A 16,815-nucleotide genomic window follows, 5' to 3' on the forward strand; every position below is an offset into this window, starting at 1 on the left:
CAGTGGTTCCCAACCTTTGGCTCGTGACCCCTTTACAATAAATAAATAAATAAATTAATTAATTAATTAATTAAAATTAAAGTGTCTTGTCATGTTTCTAAAGTTGTTACTATAGCACTTCCACAACTTTTTAGATGGTTATATTTAAACAATAAAAAGACTTAAAATTAAGCAATATTTCACGAAAGAAAGAAAGAAAAAATTGCAGAAGTTTGTTTTTAATTCCACTCTACCATATTACAATAATGCCCAGGTCTCAGGTTGGGAACCTTTGAACTAACCTACCTGCCTGTGTGTAAACTAGTTAACAGGAGCGCCACCTCAAACTGTTACAACAGTAAAATGCTATACATGTATTGATGCATGAGCAGCCTGCTACTGTAACATTAGAATCATATATAATAATACATTAGGGACCGTTTTCCTGCAGAGCTACTTTTTGATGCTTTAAGTGTATTTTGCTAATACTTGGACTATTGGACTTGGACTGCTTTTGCATTAATGTAATTGTATTTTTATTTAAGTAATGGATCTGTCTTTCTGTCTTCTGGTCCTCACCACTGAGCTGATCTTTAACTCCACTTCAAAAACTATGTGTGTTGGTTCACCATCACCGCCCCCCTCCTCCTCCTCCTCCTCTCCTCCTCCCCCACCAGCCCGCACGTGCTGCGTGCTCGCCCCTGAGCCCCTTCATCCCGTGTGTTTCGCCATTGGTCTGGGATGATGTCATCCACAGCAGAGCCCACCCCCCCTCTCCCCCGTCAGTGTCTCCTCACACACGCATCGCAGCTCAGAGTGACACACGCTCAGACGTGACGCCAGCCGAGTTAGCCAAGCACTTCTCATGACATTTATTTATTTATCTGTTTATTTTAAGTCCGACAGAACTGTGCATATTTTTCTTAGACCGGGACTTTTTCTTTTTTTTTCTTTTTCTTTTGGGGAAACAAACAAACAAAAAAAAATCTATTTGTGTTTTAAATACATGAACAAAAGAGCTGGCAGGGAAGGTGTTACACATCTGGATCATACCAACACATCGGGTCGTGCTACTCGGGCCACTACAGACATGAGGATTTCTCATTCCGCTGCGCATAAATGATGAACACAGCACGGGACTGCCGCTCCTGATGTAAGTGATCTCTCTTTTTAGTAACGTTGCTCATCGTGGCGGTCGGTTCGGTCGGCCTGCAGCCCGAGAGTCCCCCCGTCAGCGGGCTGTGTGTTCAGGGCAGCGACTGTCACAGCTCTACGCGCTGTTCAGGTTCAGCTTGCGGCTCTCGTGTATTTTTGATTTGCTGTCAAATTGAGGCCAAGTATTAAAAGCAAGCACCGCATCCTCTTGTTATTCCGCGCTGGATGTCAGCAATTAGGATTGTTTGCCACGACGAGCGGCGTGCAGTCTGTTATTCATTGAGATAAATAACTGCAGACGTATGAAGGTGCCAAGCAGAGAATAATACACGAACCCTAATTTATACCACACCACAGCTGAGCAGAGAGATGAGTAAAGGTGCAGGCCTGGTGGCTCGGGCCCTGTCGCCAACATCAGCTTTATTTCTCATCATGGTAAAGGTTCAAAGAGAGTGCTACGAAGATGCCATTAAAAATACAAAGAAATTAAGCAGTACGCCATCTAGCGACGGCATAAACAGGAACTAATAGATTTTCCATTACTGGCCTGCATAGTAGCCCCATAAACAACAAGGCAGAGGAAGAATGCAAATGTTAACTATTTCTGGTTGTGGTGGAGCTGATGAGATGCCACAAAGAGCCGATGAGAGGCAGAGGAGGAGAGGTGTGCAGCACGTGAGCACATACTACTGTTCTAAACAGCAACAGCCTGTTATTTAGCTGACATACATAGTCATAGTCAGGCGTCTCGTCTCTGTCAGCTGTGACAGCCGTGCACAAAGCCAGGAGAAACAAAGGACAGTGTCAGTATAAGGATGTGTCTGCCACGGCTGCCAGTACTACAGAGATGAAGGAGCAGACACACACGTGTTATTGACTGATGGGAGTGATTTGGAAGGCTCCATCAGGAAATCAACCATATGCTGTATTTATGGTTGAAGCTCGCTCATTTATTTTCTCAAAAAGTAGTAATAGTAGTAGTGTGAGGCAGGCAGGTTGTGCATGTGGAGGCAGTAACCTCACAAACAAGACCTACACACACACACACACACACACACACACACACACACACACACACACACACACACACACACACACACAGAAGAATCACTGCAGTGCTCTGTCAGGAAGACAATGCAACGTGGGGACACACACAAAACAATTTAAACCGACATTTAGAAATATTTTTGATGTTAATATGGCTCTGTCACGTGACAGGGTCAGTTATGGTGATCATCCTGCTGAGACTAGTCATCCAGCACAGTTTGAAGCTGCTTTTAATTCCTATTTTAGTTTTTCTGGCCTGAAATATAGAGACGGTATAGTTGAGTCATTTCTTTCATCATCGGCTCCCATATAAAACCATGGGCAGCCATTCCACTGACAGTGTAATGTTTCAGTCTAGCAGTGATTAAATTTACTTTGATTCTCTCAGTGCGTATTATCAGCTCTTATATTCTACAAGCCTTCAAAGGTAAAATGTAAATTCAGTTCTTAATCATTTGTAGTTCAATACAACAGAGATTCTCCAGTAAGAGGAAATATTAAGCCTGAAAATATTCATGAGACATTACTTATTGACATTACTGTGAGATAACTATCATTAGAGGTCAAGATCAAACACAGTGCCAGTGATTTTTAACAAAATGATTTAGTAGAGTGACAGCGTGTTGGATCAATAAATACAATTTCTAACAATAAGAAGATCATAGCCCTGGTCTTTCCTGTGAGGAGTTTGCATTAGCTCTGCAACTAACATTTATTTTCATCATTGATCTACAGATTATTTTAATAGTTTAGTTTGATTTTGGAAAATAGTGAAAAATGTTCATTACAGTGGCCCAGCGTCACATTTCTAAGGCCAAGATAACATCATCAGTTAGTTTGTTTTTGTCCTACCAAAAGTACAAAACCCCAAAAAAATTTTTGGGTTTCTATGGTGTAAGACAAGGAAAAGCTGCAAATCTTCACATCTGAGAAGCATCAGAAACGAAAATTGACTATTAATCAGTCATAATAATATTTGACAATTCATTTTCCATCAATCAACTATTTGTTTCAGCTGTAGTTTGCATATGTGACTCTCTTCTCTCAGTGCTCCAGTTTACTTCCACAGTCTACAGACACAGAGGTCGGGAAAGTAGAAAGTTGCCTGCAGATTCAACTGTTTGTTTACGTGTGCTGATGGACTGCTCACCTATCCTGGTTCCCTGCCCAGTGCCCAGTACGTGCTAGGATAGTCTCCTTCCCACACATGACTGTGTCCAAAGTCACTCCCTGTTCACCTCACATGCACTGTGTTTACGTACAACATATTACCTTCAAAAATTTGCAAGACATGGACAGTACACGTTCTGCTAACAGTCCCACAATGCATTGCATTTTACAGATGCAAAAACTCTACTTGTGCAGCCCTGCACCTGTAAGTGATGATGCAAAATGACGATCATACATACAAGTGTGTGAAATCTCAATTCACCACTCACTAAAGAGTAAATTATTTAGCGTTTGTAATATAGAGCAGAAACAGTAAGTTGATTGAACGATCGGTTGAAAATAAAACTGCTGGCCACATGTCACTTTGGGACCTGGAAAACTTTGATAGACATTTTTTTTGCCAGTTCTTGACATTTTAGAAACCACAAGGTTAAGATTAATCAATAAAGACAAAAGTCATTAGTTGCAGCCTTACTACAGGGAGAGGTGAAAGAGGGAAGGAGGGATTTTAGGTGGTGCTTCTGAAAGGGAATGAGCAGGTAGACGGTCGACGAATTACAAGTGGACTGCATGAGAGCTCTGTGGCGCTTAGGAGCTGAAATTAACATGATCCATTTAGCATTATTTAGGAGTAGAAAGCTATTTGTCATCCATATTTAAAAATGTACAATATGAGATTAAAACCCTGCTGTTTCCCTGGGATTTAATATGTGTAAATTTGTGTCATCTGCATAAGTGAATGAATGCAAATTAGTCTAAGTTAATATAAGAGATCTGTGCCATTTAAATAGATTTTATAAATACTTTATAAGTAGCTTTATTAAATCTCATAATTTTGCCAGTTGGACTTTAAATGAAAACATTAAAGTGGTTGGCTGTACAATCATTAGCACAAAAAAGTTAGCATTTTGTAAAACAGCTACATGTTAAAGAAAAAGTTGGCTGTAAAATCGGCAGCACACAGCAGAGCTTTGTGAGAAACGCAAAACTCCAAACATAAGCTTAGATTCTCTCCCACCATAAATAATAATAATTTCATTAAGCATCCTTTCTTCTAAATGTTGATGCTGCAGGGCGGCTGTGACGCCAAGGGAGATGGCGTGACAGCGTGATGGCGTCCTGTGTTGTTGTTTTTGCGCACACTCATACTTTCTTTGAGGTTTTCTTCTAGGAGATGAGAATGGTCTTGCATAAATTCCAGAGGGGAAACAGAAACAGACTGTTGTTACCGCACGGCTACTAACAGATGTTGCTGTTGATTTTCTTTGTTCAAGCTGAGCAACCTCCTGTCAAATAGAATAGTGTCAGCTTTTGTTGTTATTTTTCTGAGGGCAAAGATCTGCAGGAGACCAAATGGTTTGGAGACCCATTTAATCTGTAATACACACTAAGGAACCCTGGACCTGTGCTTGCTTGATTCAACTAGTCCCTGGGTTCCTGTGTGGCTGAGGGCTTAAGCAGTTAATCTGAATGATTATATTTTTCATGCCTGTCTGTCTTTTTTGACATTTTATTTGCAAGGTCCAGTATGTGAGACAGCTACAGTTTGGGATGACATTTGGTGGACAGAAATTGTTCAATACAAGCAGCAGTATTTTGGTATAGTGTTCAGATCTGGGATTTTCCACTGTCAGCTGATTACAGTTTCATAGATATCATTAACCATGACAGTCTGCTTTTTTTTAAAAGAGATCATTCTTTAATTTTAAAATATATTCAAAGCATATTACTGCTCCTCTTATCTTTACTTGGCAGAGGGCTCAAACTAACCACCAAAAAACTTTTTCCAAGCTGCTTTTCTCAGGTTCTATTCTTAGTCTGCTATTTTAAGATTTAAGTCATTTTTTTGCATTTCATATTAAATTGCACAGAGGTTAAAGCCCTGTTTCATTATTTTTACATCATAATGTGCCATTACATCGGCTAACATAGCTCTCTTTATGAGCACTAATATACATCAGTGTGTAACTGATTAGCAACAGTTTCAGGGATTAAAAATTTAATTTAAAAACAAGTCTAAACAGGGGTATAGCCGGGAATTCTGTGGCTTTGTGATTGCTCTGCAGCTGAAGTGTCACCAAACCTGTTTTTTTTTTCACCTATAAAATAATAAAATAGAAGTAATCATGGGATGTGTGAGGATTATGCCACAGTGTGTAGAAAAAGCCAGGTATTTCTCTCAGTGTCACATCGGTTTGACTGAACAGTGGAGCTGCTGAGTGTTTCCTATCACGCTGCTCACTGATTGGCCAGTTCGTGCTGCTGCTCCCATCACTTTCTGTCCGCTGACTGTGGAGATTAGGTGATGTAATTATTTTGACTTTCCCTCAGTAGCCCATAGTGGCGTGAGCTCTGACGAGATGGTGAAACTAAGCAGATTAGAGAGAGAAGTACATTTAGCAAAAGGCTAACACATGTAGCATTAATGCAGTGTTGTGATGTGGAATCTCGGCCTGAATCATTCGAACAATAGGACCAGTATTTCAGATATACTGAACAAGTCACATTTAATGCTTAGTAATAAACACAAGGCTCATCCCTGTGCGTCATTATTGTACCATTATCATGCCATTGTTGACAAAACACACATTCATTTGGGCGTCTGAGTCACAACCAAGTCACCACATACGGCACAGTTGCAAGTCATTTCCTTTGTCCTAAGTAAATCTTACATCATTAGATGAGTGACTTAAGCCTGATTAGAGTGTGAGTCATAAAGACTTAAGCCCACATCTCTGTTCATTTCTCAGGCGGGCGATTCTCTTTTTCAACCCACATTTATTCTTTTTTTTCCCTTTAACGTCACTTGGTCCTTTGTTTTCTGTTCTCCCACTCCCCAGCCTGGCTGATCTCATTCATTCTTGATGTAATTTATTTTTTTTCCTGTAACAAGAATGAGTTTCTTGTGACTTTAGTATCATCATAATGTAGGAAGAAGTAAACACTGCTACCTCATAATATACTGCCAGACAATTCTTAGAATTCAGTGGCCATGTTGTTAGCTTTGGTAGAGCAATTTAAACTTAACTTCATTTTATTTGCATTTATTTACATCTTCAAATCATTTAAAATCTGTTTTGACAAGTTAGTGTATGGAAATACCAGAGATGTCAATGTGTGAACAACATATGAGCTTCAGATTTTAAAAATACAGCATCATTTGCACTATTTTTAAAGTACTTGAAGGTTTAAATAATTTTCCAAAGCTTTGCAACCACATTAACGTGAGAGCTGCAGTGGGCACATAATTGATTGATCGTTTAGTCTTTATGTTTAGACAACTGATCATACTTCATTGTATCACTTGACATTCACCCATTGACACACATTAAAACGAGGACCCTGCTTATAGCATCCTCACTGTAGGACACTAAGTGGCTAAGTTGGCAAGCAGCCACCTGTACGGGGTGATTTAGTTGTCATTGTCATTCACATCATATTTGTGATGGGCAGGAGGTGCTTCACTCTCGGCTGCCTGATCCCATCTACAGCCCATTCTGCTGCAGCTACAATTAACATTTCCACCCTGGTAGATGTTAAAGGGGAGACTCTACATGCTGCTGTGACACCGGTGTCAAGGCTCACTGCAACTCTGTGCAGATTATTTGCGCCTCTTACAGGTAGACTTTAACCTCATTTGTGAATTTGGTACTAAACTGAATGCTTCCCACAAAGCCTTGGTGGTCAGCCAAAGGTGTTTTCAGGGTTAAGAAATATATCAGAGAGTCTGTTTGGCTTGTTATGGTTTGATGCCAAATCAAGATCGAGTGTTTAAATCCTGATAATCTTGATAGTTTTCTGCCCCTCTGCTGTTTTGTGAATTAGCTTATTCTCTGATATCAACATCTGTGCAGGCCAAGGAGAGTTTTTTTTCTTTTCATTCATGAGACTAACATTTGCTTACAGCTGACGGCTCTTTTACTCCAGTCACAGCGTGAACAGTAATTTGTCTAGTTCTGCCTCATATCGCAGCATTAAATCAGGAAGTCCAGTGGTGCTCATCACCACTCTACTCAACTCTACACCGTCCTGAAGATTAAGAAAAGTATACCACCATATGAAAATACAAATATTATATTTTCCAATTTAATATTTTCCTTCAAGCTCTTAGTTGTCAATTAAGTGGTGAAGTTAAACTAATGAGTAGAAAATTGACTCAAGACAGCTCACAGGTCATTTTCTACCTGGTCCGCTGGTTCGCGGGAAAGTAGCACTTGCAGACAATGAACACAGACAGACCAGAATGGTAAATTATATTCTACCACTAGATTACCAAATTACACTCAGATCTGAGACATTATGGTACTGATCTTCTTGTGTAACTCTCAGCAGGAAAGTTAATGAGCGAATTTCCCAAAATGTCAAACAATTCCTTTCATATCACAACTAGTCCTTTTCTTGTGCAGCATGTGTGGGAAAATGTGCTTTGTTAAGACATTGAGTAATTGCATTATGTAACCCAAATGACAATGTAATAAAATAACAGAGATTATTAATTTATTATTTATAATTAAGGCATAGATTATACTGTTATATGTTTTATTAAGATTCCATCTTCCTGTTTTGCAGGAAGATGAAAACAAAGTCACAGTGGTGGAGGCCTGTGACACTGACCTGAGACACAGTTGTGTTCTTGTCTTAGCTGTGTCACAGATCAGGTCAGTAACCCTGACAGTGTAACTCAGTCAACACACTTTTTTTTTTTACACTTGAAGCACATTGACACTGCAACCTCCTGAGTCTGTGTGTGGATGCAGAATCGGCTTGTAGGATCTTTTGAGCACTCCACCAACCGCACTGCTGTTAGGAATATTATTTTTTACATCCTACTGCCTATCTCCTTTGTAACCATTCTTCATAGCTCTTGTTGTCCATCTGTCAGTTTGGTCATGTGTAAATGACTATATAAAGAGAGAAGGGGACCGCCTCCCATCATTTTTGTGCCAACTCAGAGCCAAACGCAAGCAGAAATGTGGAGATGTGGATTGTCCTCTGACAGAAATGGCCTGCTCATCAGCCTCTGGAAACAAGTGACTCAGATGACTAATTTTCCTGCCGTCCACTATCTCGAGAAGCCTTTTTCTACTGGGATGAAAAAGGGGGGAAAAAAAATCTTTTTCATGCAGCAGAGGAGGAGATTCTCTAACTCAAGCACTTTTACAGGCCAGTAATTGAACAGCACATCCTCACATTACTGCCTGGTTTTTGCTCTGGTGTTGTCCACTCTGCTGCGTGGGTGTTTGGCTGTCAGGTGTTTTTTGATGAAGGAGCTGCATAAAGCCGAGGCGGGGAGAGGGATGGCGAAGAGCTCGCCATCAATCTTGCACAGCCAGACAAGCATGTGCTCCCAAAAAACATCAGCCCCCTCAACAGCTTGTCCCCAAAAACACTCACTGCACCGCCTCTAAAGCTGGAGCTGGCCTGTACACCATGCTGCCTAAATTCACACTCTGACAGTAGACTGTAGGGTGAAGTCACATTCTTCATAGTAATATAGTCTTATATTGTCTACCTGTCCTGCATGTGGGACAGTGTGGTTGTCAAGACAAAATGTTTTACCCTTTTTTGTACTCCCCACATAAAGTTATCCTGATTGAAGTCCCTTTTATGAAAAAATATGACACAGATGTGGAGCAGAAGAAATAAAAAAATCGAAAGTATCTCAAAAGAATAATGATGTGGGTTTTACTCAGGTGTTTGGGAAAGCGTTAAGTCATCTGGAAAAAAAAATTGCGCCATGTGCCATTGTCCTCCCTCTAGCTCATGCATGTGACTATGAAGCTGTTATCTTTATTCTGCTGGTGCGGTAGCAGTGAGCCGAGGGAGGGCGTCATGATCTCCCCCGTAGGCTCATGCAGCTCTCACTGTCTAGAATAGAGTGGCACTCTTTTTTTTTTCCTTTAAATGTTTCTTTTCATCATTACACTTTCAAATGCTCAAATTCAGAAGCAGCTAACGTGATAGCAAAGCTTTGCATAAGTTAGCCTTTTCCTTAAATATTAATTCATCCATAATCATGTGCATACGCTTACATTTGCCTTCTCTCTCCTTGATCCATCCTGCGACATTTGTTTATCCTGCCTAATATAAGTAGCTAACTCTGTCAAAAGTTTTATATAGGACCCTCAGGAGCTGTTATGCCTCAGTTCTTCTGAAAGGTGCTCATAACTTATTCACAGTTTACTGTCGACCTCTGAAGTCATATATACGCCTAGTACATATATTATGCAGTCTCACATACTGATACGAGTTGTCTGATATATAATATGCTGCAGTCATGCTCTCAGTACTTAGCTATGATACTTGCAAAGGGATGAGCCATCTCTGGTGTATGAGCACATATAGGTTTAGGAGTTAGTTATGGTGCTCAGCTGTAGCCTGGCTATACTGTACAATGGTACACATTTACACAGTTAAATATTACAGATCGTCTGATGGCCCGGGGTCAGTAACACATTGATTTGGGACAACAAATTGATCATTTTATAATGTCCCTCTCCACTCAAAGAAGTGTTTTGATAACTGTTATTTCCCTAGGATGTTTTGCTGTGCTGAATGATGTATGTATAGAGCTTGACATTAGGCTGTTTCCACATCTTATCAGCTGAAAGGGGAAAGTCTCTCTGTGCTCACCTTTAAATCCCAGTTTAAGGCGTAAACATGCGGCCGGAGTATGTGACATCACAACCAGGGAAGAAGCCAATAGTGGTCCAATATGAAGTTTACAGTCTAAATGTGTCTAGTAGGGGATCTTTAACAGTTTCTTAGTCAGCAATGAAACAGTTCTTTTCTGCCACAGTACAGTAACACTGCTCTTTGTTGTGTTTTTTTTTTTTTTTTTCTGAGTTGTCAGATTGGCTGCCACCTCAGATGCAATCTGGGATCTGGCAATTGAAGCTATAACATGGGGGCAACAATGAAAAACTGTCAAATCACAAAAAGAAAAGAACAAATATGTTCCTTTGATCACACAAGCAACAGTTTCCTCATTTGACAAGCATCAAACAAGCCTATATGCTTTGTAGACTCTGCACTGCTTGGCTGTAACTTCCAAGTGGAGCAGATTGGGGTGGCTCTTTTTGAAAGACAATTACTGTACCGCAAACACACACAAGAGGACTCAGCTTGTACTGTATGTTGGCGGAGCTTACAGCCTTTTATCAGATTCCATTACTGTGTTAGAAAGACAGATTAATTAGGACCAACCGACTGGAGTGATTCCACATAAACAGAGTTAATTAACTGCAATTTCAATTAACCTCCTAATCAACAGTGCTCACACCATTTTATAGGAGAATAACAAGGTAAACTGCCTTTGTCTTGTTCTGTCATTTGTTTTTTTTTTTCTTGAACTGGAAGTCACAACAGTGGTGGAAGAATCATTCACTTTAGTAAGTACTGATTCAACCCATATGAATTCTATTGTAGATTTGAATGTATGTATTAATGTGAAATTTCATTACATGTTGCTGACAAAAAAAACTCTGGTCACCCTAACTATCCCATCAGATGGTATAATGTTTCACTATATAGTGGCATATTCTGTTTCCTGCCAGAATATCGTTTACCAGTGAGATTTCAAGAGCTATCACTGCTGTGCTTAGTATTCTCCATCTCTCTCTCTCTGGGCCCTACTGTCTGCTGAAGCTATGACAATGAGTGAGTGAAAAGGCCACTAGCTAGCCTGCAGTTTACAGTGTGTGAGAGAAAAGTGATCAGAGTGATAGTGACTTCCACCATGATAAAACTGGGTCAATGTAACCCCCACCCCCTCCACCACAGGCAAGGCTGAAAAAGGAAAAAAAAAAAGATGAGGACACCATCACCAGACTCTGTGCGTGGATATAAACATGGGGACACAGGAGCGTGGTTTGCTTTCTCTATGGGTTGGTAACTGTGTTGTGTTGGAACTGAAGGCATCCCCAGATTATTTTGACATGTTCCTTCCTCCTCTGTAGTCTGTGGTTTACAGTGTCACGTTATAATCTGCCCCCCTGTATTTTCTCTCTACCCACTATGTTTCTGTCAGCCAATGTCGTCCTGAGTATCTGTCCCACCCAGTCCCCCTTTTAACTTTTTGGTCTTCCACTCCCTGAGAGATTCTTGATAAATGTGGCTTAAAGGCTTATGCCTGCAAGGAAAATTCACCCTAACAAACACTGTGTTAAAAAAAAAGGAGCAAGTATAATCATGTTCACCACCTTAACTTTGTCCATTAACGCTAATATTTGCATTACATACAAAGTACAGTTGAGGCTGATGTGAATGTCTTTAGTGTTGGACAATAACATTTTGAGCTGCTTTTGGTGCTGGATAAAGTTAAGGGATCACCAAGTTATTACAGTTCATCCAGGGAGGAAAATTAATATCTATACCAAATTTCACGACAACCCATCCAATAGTTGTTGAGAAATTTTACTCAGGAGGTGGAAATCAGTAGGGTTCATCCTCTGGGGACAATGCATGTCTGTAAAAAAAAACATGTCATGGTAATCCATCTATTGAGGTACTTTAGTCTGGAATAAAATGGTGGACCAACTGACTGACTGACAGACGACTTTACCGTCCCTAGAGCCATGCAGCTAACATGGCTAAAAATATGTCTTTTTGAAATTTGACCTTTTAAATTTAATAACATTTTCAGTGATCTATAAATATCAAAGGTACATGTCAGGTTGTGGTGTCAGTCCAGTTCAATCAGAGAGGACATGCTTCTAGACACGCCGGTTTATGTCAGCTTTGTACTAACAATAACCGGGCAAACAATCCATCAAACACAAGTCAGGGCCACTGAAATCCTCAACAGACTACAGAGCTAAGCAGACTGCACGTCTGCAGTAAAATGCATTACTTTTCTTATATCAACTGGGAAATCTTTTTCTTGAACTCTGTAATTTGTCAGCCTCTGCTGTGCTTTGAGCTTAATGCTAACATTAGCATACTAACATCCTCCCAACTGACCTGTATAGCCACCCCTACAGCCATGCTGCTAGTGTGGTAAAAAGTAAATTAAGGTACTTCATCAACCAAACAACTCCTGGGTGCACTGAACATCCCAGATTGATTTTATTTAACAGTGTGTGTATCAGAGGGTGGATTTTCACTCTAACGACAATAATATTTCATCTTAACATTTGAGAGCAGCCTTTAACTGAATGTACCAAAAGAATATTAAAATTGTCTAAAGTTCTGTGGTAACTGTACCAGCCTCTTATTAATAACATTAATCATATAGGGAATTTAATGATACAAACAAAATCTTTTTTTTATGTATTGTATCACAACATGCATATTTATAAGCTACACTCAGTTAATCTCTTTTTTGCTGTGTCACGGTGAGAAAGCTTTCTCTCGAGCTGAGTTGTATCATTGTGTAAGTGGTGACCTTCTGTTTATACCATGGCCTGGACAAATGCTCATTCCAAATTGGCCCAGAGGATTTAGTTAATATAGTTTATACCAGAGGCAGGATGAACAGGCCAGATAGCTGGGGGCAGGAAGTGTTTCATTTCAGATAATCTCATGGCTCTCCGGCATTAAACAGTCTTTAAAGTGAAGAATCCCACTGAGCCTTTAGCTAACTGAGAGTCACTGTGTTGTTTTTCTGTGATAAAGCTGAACAACGACAGCAACACAGAAGGATTTTTTTTCATGTTACAGTAGTTGAAAAAAGTACACTATCATTCAAGCAATCACACACGGACATCTAGTTTAACATGTAGAGAAGCAATCATGGCTAAGCATACATGGAAGGTTTTCTATTTTTTATCATAGTGCACATTAATATCAAGAGCAGTAAGCTTGCACAGTCCAGCTATGTTTTATAGTATATTTAGCCACAGCTTGGCTTGGCTTATTATTTCATGTGACTAAATGCGTCTTGTAGGGAATGAGGACTCCTCAGAGGGATGAAGGTTGTTGCAGCTCATTTGAAGCAGCTTTTGTGACTGAGCTTTTAAGAAGCCTCACTGCCATCAGGATTAGCTGGGATTATTTGCTGCTAACAGCAAACAGGTACACACTGTTGCACCTTTGGATTTGAATTTTATAGGTTAATGTTAATTGTATAACTGTTTAAATTTATAATAAATGTCAAATGTCTATAAATTCAGATGAGCATTAAATGTCTGGCAAGTTGCCCTGGTATAAGCAGGTAACAGACTGTGAGGTGCATGTTTAAATGGATTTGGCAACTGTAATCACAACAGTGTGATTCACATCAAACATGCACCTCGTGCACCTCTTTACATAATTTCTCCTTTCATTTGCAGCAAATGTCAAAGGAAACGTGTGTGACATGTTAATGGTCAATGCTGAGATGCAACATTGTTGGTTATTGGTTTTGTATTTGTTCTTGTATTTGTATGTTTTGGTATGCAAAAGACACATTAGCGGTGACTTACAAAAATATGCAAAACATAAAATCTACTGTTGTCAACATGTGCTGTCATTATTGTGGCAGATTTGGGGCTTTGCTTTACATTTCACAAATAATTGAATTCATTATTTTTAAATTTAATCACAAAATATCGTAAAATCCTGTTTCATCAGAAGAAAAAAACACCACTATGCACACAATTATGTGTAGCTATGCGATGCATCATATAAATATTTCATAGCTGCAAGGCAGTGTAATTTTGCATCCTTGTGTGCTGTTTGTGTCTAAACTGATGGAATGTAGAGTGCGCCCCACATTTTCAGTGTTTGTGAAATTACAGTCATTTTCTGACTACTCTCTTTCTTTCTCTCTCTCCCTCTTCAATGGACAGCTTTGCATAAACCCAGATGCCTCCCCTCCCTCTCGACGAGCGTATAGTGGTCATTCAGCGCCCTAAAAACTTAGCCCTTTGTGAGGCTTCCCCACAAACCGTCCCGCAGCATTCCTCTCAAATATCAGCCTCATCCAATGGACAAGTCGCCCACCCTCCTCATCTCCACCCTTCTCAGTCTCATTTCTATTCACCCTCCTGTAAATCTCTGACTCTGGAATGCAAGCGCAGATCTTCCCGCGTGCAGAAATTCAAGGGCGACCAGCCCATCGCCCCAGCGGGTGTGAGACACATCCCTAGCCACTGCCATAGCAATGGCACAGTAACTCTCGGCCCACGGCTGCCCTCCCACACACATACTATTGATATCAGGGTGACTGTGGACAAAGGAGGACGGGGAGGAGGATTCAGCAACTCATTAGGGCGCAGCGGAAGTGTAAAAGGTGGCAGAGGGAAATGTGCATCCTCACAGTTGGATCAAGGACAAATTGAGAGAAGGACTGGAACCGCAGGGAGGCCAGGTGGAGGCGAACACAAGTCACAGCGAAGTCGCCATAGTCAGCTGTCAACTTCCCCTGGAGGGGTCCTACAATTCGTCCCCGCTCAGGCGCAGCAGCATAAGTTCAGGAGCGAAAAGGAGAAGGAAAACGCAAGTTTTCTTAACAGAAGCGACCAGGAATTTCCATCTCTAGGTCACAAGAAGAATTCCAAACTGGGAACTGTCCATCAAAGCCATAACAGTCACAGTCTGTCCTACCACCACAACTCCGTCCCTGTGCCCCATGCCGCCATCCTAAATTCTAACTATCCCTCATCCCCTCCCTCCCAACCCACCCATGTCCCAATCTCATTTCAGCAACTCAACCAGCCACACCTGTCCCACACCAGGGATCACCACCCCCACATTCTTCATGGTCTGCCCCTCTCCCCCTGCTCCTCCCATGCCGGAGGGTTCCCCAGCCCTGACCACACCTGCACCATCGACTGCACCCACCCATTCAGTTGTGGCTGCTGGAGGTTGGTAAGATGCAGAGGGTGTAAGGCGCACTCTGCTAGCTGCCAAGGAGGTGGAGGAAGCTCTTCCACCTCATTTTCCTGTGTTCACAATGTTGGAGCAGTGAAGAGAGGAAGCAAAGAAATGGGCCTGAGAAATCTGGGTGGGTGTCTCTCCACCGCCTCCACCTCCAACACCTCCTCTTCAAACAGCACTGTGTCTGACTGCCGGACAAGCCTGTTCAAACCTCTCCGCTGTGCCTCCTGCTCTAGTGAGGCCAGAAACTTTGAGAGTCCTGCTATCCTTCGCAAAAAGCTAGTAGGGGGATGCCTGCCCTGTACCCCTCTGTCCTCCTCAGCCCCTCTCCGGGCAATACAGAGCTGCGTCACGGGCTGCAACCCCAAAGCCTCTCAGACAGGTAGTTCCACCTGCAGCTACTGCAGCAGTGACCCCATAGTGGTCACATTCAACCCTCGCCGAGGCAAACCCCCAGGGAGAGGAGTCGCAGCAGGTCATCCAATGGGTATGTTTCAGGCTGATGATGATGATTACAGTGTGCGTACTATCTGGCCTGAAGAACTGGCCAAGAAGATGACCCATTCTAAAGCCCAAAAGAATCACTGTGCCGGGATGGGAGCAGGAGTTGGGAAGACTTGTGCAAGCCAGGCGCAAAATGGAAGTAACGGAACAGGCCTTGTCCTTTTGGACTGTCAAAACCTCCAAGAATATGCGCAGTCTCAACTTACAGACCACGCTGGCCGACGGCGGCTTCAGCAGGGCAGAATGGCTGCCCTTGATTTTATGGGCTGCAGGTCAGGATCTGGGTATGATGAAGGTCGGAACTCGCTGAAGAGGCTTTTGAAAAAAGCGGAAGATGGAGGTATGGACGATGGTCTGGATCAGGATGAAGAAGCAGCATATCCTCATTCCCCCTCTCCCCGCTCTGCTTCCCCACCATCGCCCGTGTCCTTTTCGCCTCCACCCTCTGCCCCTAGCACACTCATCAAACCCAAACCTTGGCAGAGAGACAGGGAGGGAGGACACTCTCTGCCATCAGCTCAGTCCCTTCACCTGGCCCTGAACTCCCTGAACAGAGAACAGGATGAGGAGAACAGCCGAAGTAAGAATCTTTTTCAATTCACTTGTGCAAGTGGTAAAAAAAAAAATGCAGGCAAAAAATGAGGGCAGAATGTTTAAGGATATTAGCTCAGGATCTAAAACTCCACTGCAGTCACTGACAAAGCTGGGTCATATTGGGTTGAATACCTTTTGCAGTATTTTTCAACAACTTATGTACCACAGATGTCCATCAAAAAATCCCTTTTGGTAAGTTTCAACTTGCGACCACAGAACCTCTTTGTGATTGCAGCCTGTCCATGTTTGGCATATGCTGTCATGATTCTGAGCCTGTTCCCCTTGACGTGTTAAATAATTTTGCAGGGTTTTTGACAGATGCACACACATTTGGGAACATTTAGCTCCTTTGGATCTCAGCAAGTTGTTTCATTTAGATCATAAAATAAGAAAAGTGCTGGTAGCCAGACATCTTTTACAGCCAACAAATTCTGCTGATTAGATTTCAGACTAATACAACCCATTTTTGATTTAGTGATTTCATCACTGATTTAGTTACATCAAGTTTTGTTTGTTATTTTGTCGTCCTTTACTTGTTTTCAGTATAATTCTGGTCTTTTCCTGCTC

Source organism: Toxotes jaculatrix, chromosome 12 (assembly GCF_017976425.1).
Source record: "Toxotes jaculatrix isolate fToxJac2 chromosome 12, fToxJac2.pri, whole genome shotgun sequence".
In the NCBI taxonomy this organism is placed as follows: domain Eukaryota; kingdom Metazoa; phylum Chordata; class Actinopteri; family Toxotidae; genus Toxotes; species Toxotes jaculatrix.